This window comes from Asparagus officinalis, chromosome 10 (assembly GCF_001876935.1).
Source record: "Asparagus officinalis chromosome 10, Aspof.V1, whole genome shotgun sequence".
Classification (NCBI taxonomy): Eukaryota; Viridiplantae; Streptophyta; class Magnoliopsida; order Asparagales; family Asparagaceae; genus Asparagus; species Asparagus officinalis.
In genome coordinates, this window is record NC_033803.1 from 11,530,696 (window position 1) to 11,539,552 (window position 8,857).

Here is an 8,857-nt window from a genome sequence, read left to right on the forward strand (position 1 = left end):
AAATGAAGGGGATTTAAGAGGAGTTATGAAGGGCACTTTAGGACAAGTAGGGGGCTGAAGATCATAAGCCCTAACCGCAAAGATCTGCCGTTTGCACCATAAATACACTCTCTTCAAAACCGAGTGGGTTAACAGGATATATAACGGAGGGAGCGCGCCAAAATTTCCCCCCAAAACGGCCATCATCTCGCCTTAAATGCGACGGAGAGGTTTCGCCAGCGATCGGATCTCGTTTTCGAGGCACGGAGTTGAAGGCGGGGGTATTTTAGGGAGGCTGGGTGCAAATACGGGTGAGAGAACTGCTTTTAGGGCTCAGTTACATTTTTTTGAATATTTAAGGGCTTAGCCACATGGGCCAAACTACAGGGGGCTGGGCCACATTGTATTTTCAATTTTGGGGCCTTGAAGTAATTTTTCCTATAAATAAATGTATTCCTAATTTTCTTTTTTGAAGTAGCTATTCTAATGTTTGGGAAAATTCAAACCAAATTTTAATTTAATCCGAGTTTTGAATCTGATTGATGGTGTATAAATAAGATTATTTAGAATGTAGATTTAAAATTGGAAAATGAAAAGTGTAGTACGGAGAGTTGTACTATTCTTATACACTTAGAGATAAAGATGTGGGGTCCATTGCAACTCATAATTTTATTTTACAATTTATGAAAAAGGTCTCACTTTTTTGTGTGCAGGAGCACAATAGTAGTATGACTCTTGTGTACGGTTATTACTACTCTTCAAAATTTGGGATGAACTTTTCTAGGTAATGAAAATGAAAAACTAAGTAAGAACGTAAAATCGCTACATTCCCCCCTATCGTCAACAAACATAACATGTAGCTATTTGCCCACAATAACTACAATTCTTCACATTCCTTTAGAGCACGCATTTGAATATGTCGGTCACCTCAAACTTGTTCTCTATTTGTTTGTAGCTAAAGTGCGTTGCAAAATGTTGTCAGGCGCCTACCATCACCGAAAGCACTGTTGTGCACAGCGGAAATTTCGGCAGCACCTCCGGTGCGTAAGGTGCACAACAAGAGATTAGATCGTAAGAATTCCTGTCTCACCAAGGAAACAAGAATCTGAAGCGGATATCTCAACAAAGTAAGATATCGGCTCTTCCTCTCATCAGTTCTAGAACTGACCTGTCGAGGGATCCTACAAGCTATTACAAATCACGGCAAGAACACAAATTTTACGTGGTTCGACAAATTGCCTATGTCCACGGGGCAAGGAGGGGGGAGATCTACTATTAGAGAGAGATACAATAAGGGTTTACAATCTCACAACCTAAACCCTCTCACAAACTCTCAGATCCCTCACACAAATATTCTCTCAAAGAAAGACACACTCGTCAGAACTTTTTCTCTGCAGCCGCACACAAATCAGCCGCCGCCCAATTGTTCTGTGCTCCTCTGCCTTGCTTGCAAGCCTCCATCACAAACCTCCTTTTCAGCAACCGCCAAAAAAATCTAAGACCAAAGCTCCTTGCACGCACAGCTGTTTGCGGTGAAAGTTGATGTTTTCATTGTTATCGAATCTATTACAACTTTAGTTGTTACAATAAACTCAAATGAAATAAAAAGTTGATCTTTTTATAAGATCTCCTTACACAATGAAAATAGAAAGTTTACAACTTTATCAAACAAACGCAGAGATCGTTTATCGGTCTTCTGCTTGCGTGGGATCTTTGCCTGTGTCGGGGTTTATCCGTGGACCACCGTCGATCAGATCTGATTGCTGAAAAATTGGGCAGAGCTTCGTCTATCCGCAAAGGGATCGAGAAAACCGTAGCTCTTATCTTGGCGAAGCGAGATAATCACTCTTCTTAAGATTACCGCAACGGGATAATCCTAAGGAACGGATCCGGGAAACTGTAGATCTGACGAATCTCTCTCTCTTGCGTTGAAGAACTCGATCCGATCTCTCCTCCTCCTCTCTGAAATCCATGCACCTTCAGTCTTCAATCCGGCAGGGCTTCGCCTAATCTTCCAAAATTCCAGATCTGAAAAAATGAGGACCCGGGGCTGTATTTATAGGCTCCAGGGGGTTTCGGGCGGTTAAAACAGCCTAAAGGGTCATTTCTGCGTTGGAGACACCCCAGGGTGTCTCAAACTGGGCCGAGACACCTCGGGTGCCCCAGTTCAGCCTGAGACGCTCCGTTATGCCTGTTTGATTGTTTCCGTCGTAAATTCTTCGTCCGAACTCGGATTTGAGTGATTCCAAGTACGTTGGAAAGCTGAAGAAGAGTTCTATAAGATCCAATGATTATATCATCAGTTGAACAAATGAGACACGAAGGGTATTTCACCGTTTGTGAACGATACGAGGTTCCCGATCAGTTCGTATCTTCATCATTCCGAAGTTCCGTTGTTTCACTTCGTATCTTCATCATTCCGAAGTTCCGTTGTTTCACGTAGTTCGTCGGTTTACTTCAAGCGTTCACCGAGATCAATCAAGCTTCTATGAACCAGATGGTAACGTTCATCGTCATTTCTTAACACTGAGCTGTTCGTGGAGACCTATAGGTAATTTTTGATGCCTACAGATACCCCCTCCAAAGCGTTCTAGACTCGTTTCTTTTGTAGAAGAGGCTGGAATACTTTGGATGTGATTGGTCCAGCCTTTAGTCGACTCCTTCGATTTTTAATCCATTCGATACTTTGACGAATAGCTGAAGTTCTTTCGGCGCTGCGTTTATCGTCTGGCCGTCGTCGAAGTCTCAAATCTACAACTAATGAGTTGAGTTTGGCTCGTGTTATTGAGTTGACTTTTTGATCACAACGCGTTGACTGGCGTTGACCTAGGGTTACGCGTTGACCGGCGTTGGTCCTAGGGTTTCGAACGTCGTACGTTGACTTTTTGATCGCAACGCGTTGACTGGCGTTGACATAGGGTTACCCGTTGACCGGCGTTGACCTAGGGTTTCGAACGTCGTACGTTGACTTTTTGGTCTCGTGTCATTGAGTTGACTTTTTTATCGCAACGCGTTGACTGGCGTTGACCTAGGGTTACGCGTTGACCGGCGTTGACCTTAGGGTTACACGTTGATCGGCGTTAACACAGTTTATACTCGTACGTTTGCTGGAGCATACACATTTTACGCTCTTAAGGTATTGGAGCACGGTGATCCCAAATGTCGGAGCTGCAGGACCAACTGTTAAAGCTGATTCATCTGCATGTATAGATCTTATCCTGAAGTTGTTGGATGCTCAAGTCACGAGACCAACTAAGGGAGCTGGTGCGTCAATGACTCGCATTTATAGAATTTTTGGCAAATTCTCAGCCATCAACGGGTTTGACGAGCCTTTACCGACTACCGTTTGAGTCGGGCTAGCATGCAGATTGTTTAGATCCGTTCTGCACATAACGTTGTGCTAAAAGAGTTAACTCTTTTAGTGCTACGACATTGAATACGTAGACTTCGTCTTTCTCACGGGAATAGACTACCCGGCAACGTGTGTTAGACGTAGGCTTAGGATTTTTGGCAAATCCTCAGCCCTCAACGGATTTGATGTGCCTTTACCGACTACCGTTCGAGTCAGGCTAGCAAGCGGATTGTCTACATCCGTTCCGAATGTGACGTTGTACTAAAGGAATGAACTCTCTTAGACTTGATGCTACGACTTCGAATACGTAGACTTCGCCATTGTTACGAGAACATGCTACCCGGCAACGCGTGTTAGGCGCTGACTTATCCTTACTTAGGATTCAGGATAAAAGTCCCCAGACTCGGATTCTGGTGTCTTCTTCAACCGGTAAAAGACTAAACCGGCAACGCGTGTTAGGCATTGGCTTATTCCTGCTTAGGCTTTGGGATAAAATTCCCCATGCGTGTGAGGCACGGATTATGGTGTTATTAATAACAACCTGCCATAATGTTGAATATGTGGTATTTTGTCCTTTTTACAGTCAAAAACTAACCGGCAACGCGTGTTAGGCGTTGACCTATCCCTACTTAGGTTTCGGGATAAAATACCCCAGACTGGATTCTGGTGTCTTTTTCAATCGCTGAAAGACTAAACCGGCAACGCGTGTTAGGTGTTGACTTATCCCTACTTAGGATTCGGGATAAAATTCCCCGTACCTGTGAGGCACAAATCTTGGGAGTTGAAAAAGATGGTGTCTTCTCTTGGGGCAAAGACGAACACGAAATGGGAGAGGAAGAATTTTATATTCTATCTCCCGACACTGAGGAAGAAGAATTTTATATCCTATCTTCAGCTGGAAAGGAGACTCGAGGTGGGATCTCCACCCCTAGAATCCGGAAAGGTGAAACTAAGAGTGAGATCTCCACCCCGAGAATCGAAAAGATTCAGATAACCCTAACTGTCGGAAGGTTTGATTACCGAACTAAAGATAAATTTCTCGTTTATCGAGAGTGGATTGTGGTTTTGGTCCTAACTGTAGGAAGGTTTGACCTAGAGGGAGTTTGAGATGACCCTAACTGTAGGAAGGTTTGATCACTCGATTTGAAAATGGACCTCTCGTTCATTAGAGAAATCAAGAGAGAATTTTGGTTTTGGCCCTAACTGTAGGAAGGTTTGACCGAGTGGGATGTTTGAGACGATCCTAACTGTAGGAAGGTTTGATCGCTCGATTTGTGGATCTCTCGTTCATTGGAGGAATCGAAAGGAGATTTTGGTTGTGGTCCTAACTGTAAGAAGGTTTGACCAGGTAAACAGTGAGAGTGGGAGTACAAATTATAGTAGGAGTGTTGACTTGTACAAATCACTCAGTAGGGGTTCTTAGTATCAAGTGATAAGGACTTAACACGAAGGGGTTTGACAATTCGTCAAAGATTGGCAGATCAAAATTCCAAGCATTATGTCCGGAATTTAATAATGGGAATGTTGAGTGCACAAACACATAGAAGTTTGAGTGGATTCAACCGAAAGGGGATTTTGTGGTGGAAGACTATGAGTCGTCAAACACCAATGAGAGTTTTGTGAGGGATGATTGATCCAACGAAGTGATCGAATCTTGTCTCAGCAAAAGAGTGTTCGGAAATCACGGTGGGTTTAGTGTTTATCACTTTATTTGTAATGATCGGGTTATCCCTAAGAAAATTACATGTAAAAATTCTTCCGGGAACTTCCCGTTACATGAATCATCCACCCCCAGCTTTCTTTGTGAAGTTGGGTTTACCATTGTATTCAGTTGCATGATCAGGTTATCCTTAAGAATATTACATGTAAAAATTCTCCAGGAACTTCCCGTCAAGAGTGGGAATAGTTTAGACTCATATACCTATTGGAGTATCAGGGAGCAGTTTAACCTCATATACAAGTTGGAGGATTGAGAAGTAGTTTATACTCGTATACTCTTTGGAGTTTTGCCGTTCTCATTTGGCTTATCCTAGTGCTATGACGCCGGCTTCAACCAAGGTTTGGATGATATTCTTTAAAGTAAAGCAAGTCTTGGTGGGATGAAGGATCCTCCTGTGGTACGCGCAGTACTTCGGATCCGTAGTATTATCAGCTTCCTCCTGATTTGTGATGGGTGGGAGCCTGATCTTATTGTTTTCAAGAAGGGTCTCGAAGATGGCTGGAACGTCTTCGTCCTTGAATGAGTACTCTTTTTGGAGCCTCGAATCCGAAGTCTTTTGCTGTCTTCGGGGCTGCTGTTGTGACGTCTGATTAACATCAATAACCGTCATAGGTGCCTTCCCTTCATTATGGAAAACGAGACCCGGATTCAGAGGGTTAGTTATCGGTTGGCATATTTCAACCTTCCTCCTTCTAAAGAATCGTTCGGCCTGCTCTCCGCGCGCCTTCAACTCTCTCCAGGTATTGAGTGGTTCTACTCCCATAACATCCAAGATGTTAATGGACAAGTTGTTATGACAGGTTTGTAAGACGAATTCCTCCGTGACGGGATCCTTGCAGTTCATTGCCTGATTGCGAAAGCGTTTGATGAAGGTATCTACTGACTCTCCGTCCTTTTGTTTCTCATTGAAGAGTGTCCTGATTGACACCTCGGCGTCATCATCAAAGAAATGAGCGAGGAACATGCTCTCCAGGTCCTCCCAGTTGTTGATGCTTCCGGGCTTGAGACGGCGGTACCAATCGAAGGCGGGCCCGCGAAGGGTGCCAACAAATGACCGCACCATTAAGGGCTCGTTGCCAGAGATCACTCCCAAATGGGACTTGAAATAGATCAGGTGCTGAGTGGAGAACCCTTCCCGTCGAACGGTATGAAGTTGATCAGGTTGAATTTCGCCGGATGCGGAATCGATTCCCATTCTCTTGGGTAAGGACACGGAATGCCGGTCTTCTTTACCTCTTGAGAAGACATCAGGGCATCAATTTTTCTCTCGAGATCCTTCCTCTTTTTGTCCTCATCTATATCCTATTTTGGACAATTCCTGAAAGGAATAACGGGGCCACCCCCAGCATTGTCATCTTTGGCGGAACCACCCCCAGTGTTGTTATCTGTAGGGTGTGCATTTGAACCACACCTAGTATTTTTTTGAGGTGCGTCGGCCATGATGATTTCGTCCACTTCTGGATCGCTGTTAACTACGACGTTCTGGGTGCGACGGCTGGATTCAACTAGCTGATTCGACAAAGCTCAGATTTGTTGGTCGTGCATTTGTCTCATCTCTTGCATAGCCATTTCCATTTCGATTTTGAATGTTTCTTTCTGCTTGGCTAGAGCATCCTCAATGATTTTGGTTATTTGCTCGGTGTTGATCATGAACACTTCCTGAGCTTGTCCTATGCTAGACGTTGTATCGTCGGAGGCGAGTGCGGAATAAGAATCCGAGAGTTTGTCATCGGAATGGATTCCTTCATAGATCCCCGGGTAATAGTTATATCCGATGGCTTCTACCTGAAGCTGAGATATTCGTTGGGTTATTCCCGAACCGACTCTTCTTCCTAGAGAGAAATTAGGGTTGGAACCACTTGAAACAACCGGAGATTTTCCCTTATTGACCATGTTGATGGTAACTTCTGGGAATTCATCATCTCGAGCAACTGATTCTCTTTGGTGGAAACGCCTTGATTTGGGCTTCGTCGTTCCATCGGAGATCCTCTCGAATACCGAGACCCTCTGTGGAGCGGTCTTGGGGTAGCTACACGCTGATAATACTACCCTGATAATTTTATTATACGGACAGTGAGAGTCTGCTTCCCGGGTACTTCTCTTTTGAGATTTATTCGTACCCCCAGCCCGATAGTACAACTCATCGACGTTGCGGTCAGAGCAACCTATCGGCTGTTTACATAAATTCTCAGGTATAACGCATTCTTTTGTCTGACGCGTTTTCCTCTGAGTAAACATTGCCTTGTTGGCTTCTACAGGAGTCACACGCTTGGAATCACACCTTTGCGAGGGTGAAACCTTAACGGGCTCCTGGTTTTCTGCACGCACCCCCCGAGCAGGCCGTTGTAGAAATTAATTTGTTAGGAGGTCGCTTACGACCCCCAGTCCGGATGTTGGCTCAAAGCTCCTTCAACGGTCTCAAGCTTTCCTTAACAAGCGCTTTTCCTCGATTCTCGGGTAAGGTACCGACATGATCCTTCAATAGGACTCTAGATTTGGGGAGATCCACGCTATCATAGAGCTTCACCGGAAGTGCGGGAGCAATAGGAGTGGGATCTGGAGTTGACAAAGGCCGGAGAGCAACCTCAGATGCTTTTTCTTTAGACGCTGACTTGGCCTTTGGCATCCAGACTTGCTTAGATCTTGGTGGTTTTTTGGCCACCTTTTCCTTCTGCAATTCCTGTGCCTTCCGTACAAGAATCCTCATCTGCGCTAACAGTGTGTGGCGCTTATGGATGCGTTCCTCAAGAGTTAAACGGGTTCGTTTGACATGAACCCATTCATTAGTTGGTGGTTGGGAGGAGGTTCCCAAAGCTTGTTGCTGGAACACTTTGCGCCTTCTGTGTTTCAGATCCGCATCATAGCAGATCCCGTTAACAGGATCCAAAGCCTTGGCAAATTGACGCGCGAGATGTTGACGGCGCCTTTGACGAGCCCTCTTCGTCAACACTGGTGCACATTCAACGGGCAACTCTTTGACTTTCGAGGAGTTGTCACGAACGTTGGATCTGGTTTCTTTGGAAGCCGACGGATCGTTGCGAGGTGTAACTACAGCAGCGACAGCGGAGAGATCGTCTTCTTGGGTCTTCAGATCTGAAGACCAGCGGATCTTCCTGGAGGAGGAGGCCTTCCTGCACCTGCAAGGAGAGGCAGATCTGGAGGAGGAGGAGGAGACATACTCCTCGAACTTCTGCTGATCAAACTCGTATTCGACCTCTTCCAGCACCATGTAGGCATATAAAATTGCTTATAGGTCCCTTAACACGGCTCAACACGAACTAATGAACCATCGGGCGACGTATCTAAGCACGAACGTCAGTCCACAACACCGAAGCCAAGTGACACGCAATGAAGCGGATTAACAAGGCTAGCCCGTCAACACCGAAGCCAAACAATGTGCGACGGAGCGGATTAACAAGGCTACGAAGCTGACGAACCGCACGTGAACGACGGAATGAATCCACTCGTGTGCGGAATCAAACCAACGATCCATGGAGTCCACGAGTCATCCAACCGTATAACGGACTCGAACTCAGACACCAAAGCCGATTTACTGCCTAATCAGGATCCAGACTTCCAAATCAGGATTCAGAACAAATCGGGGTTCAGAGCAACGCCACAGGCGAACTCGGATGAATCGCGATCGAGTCATGATCAGTTTTGGAATCAAACTCAGAGTCGGACTTATTGCCAAATCAGGAATCAAGTCAACGAATCGATTTCAGACCAATCAACCGCATAACCGAATCACGGACGAAGCGGATACAAAGACCGAAACAACCGAACGACGGACGCAAAACCCGGAG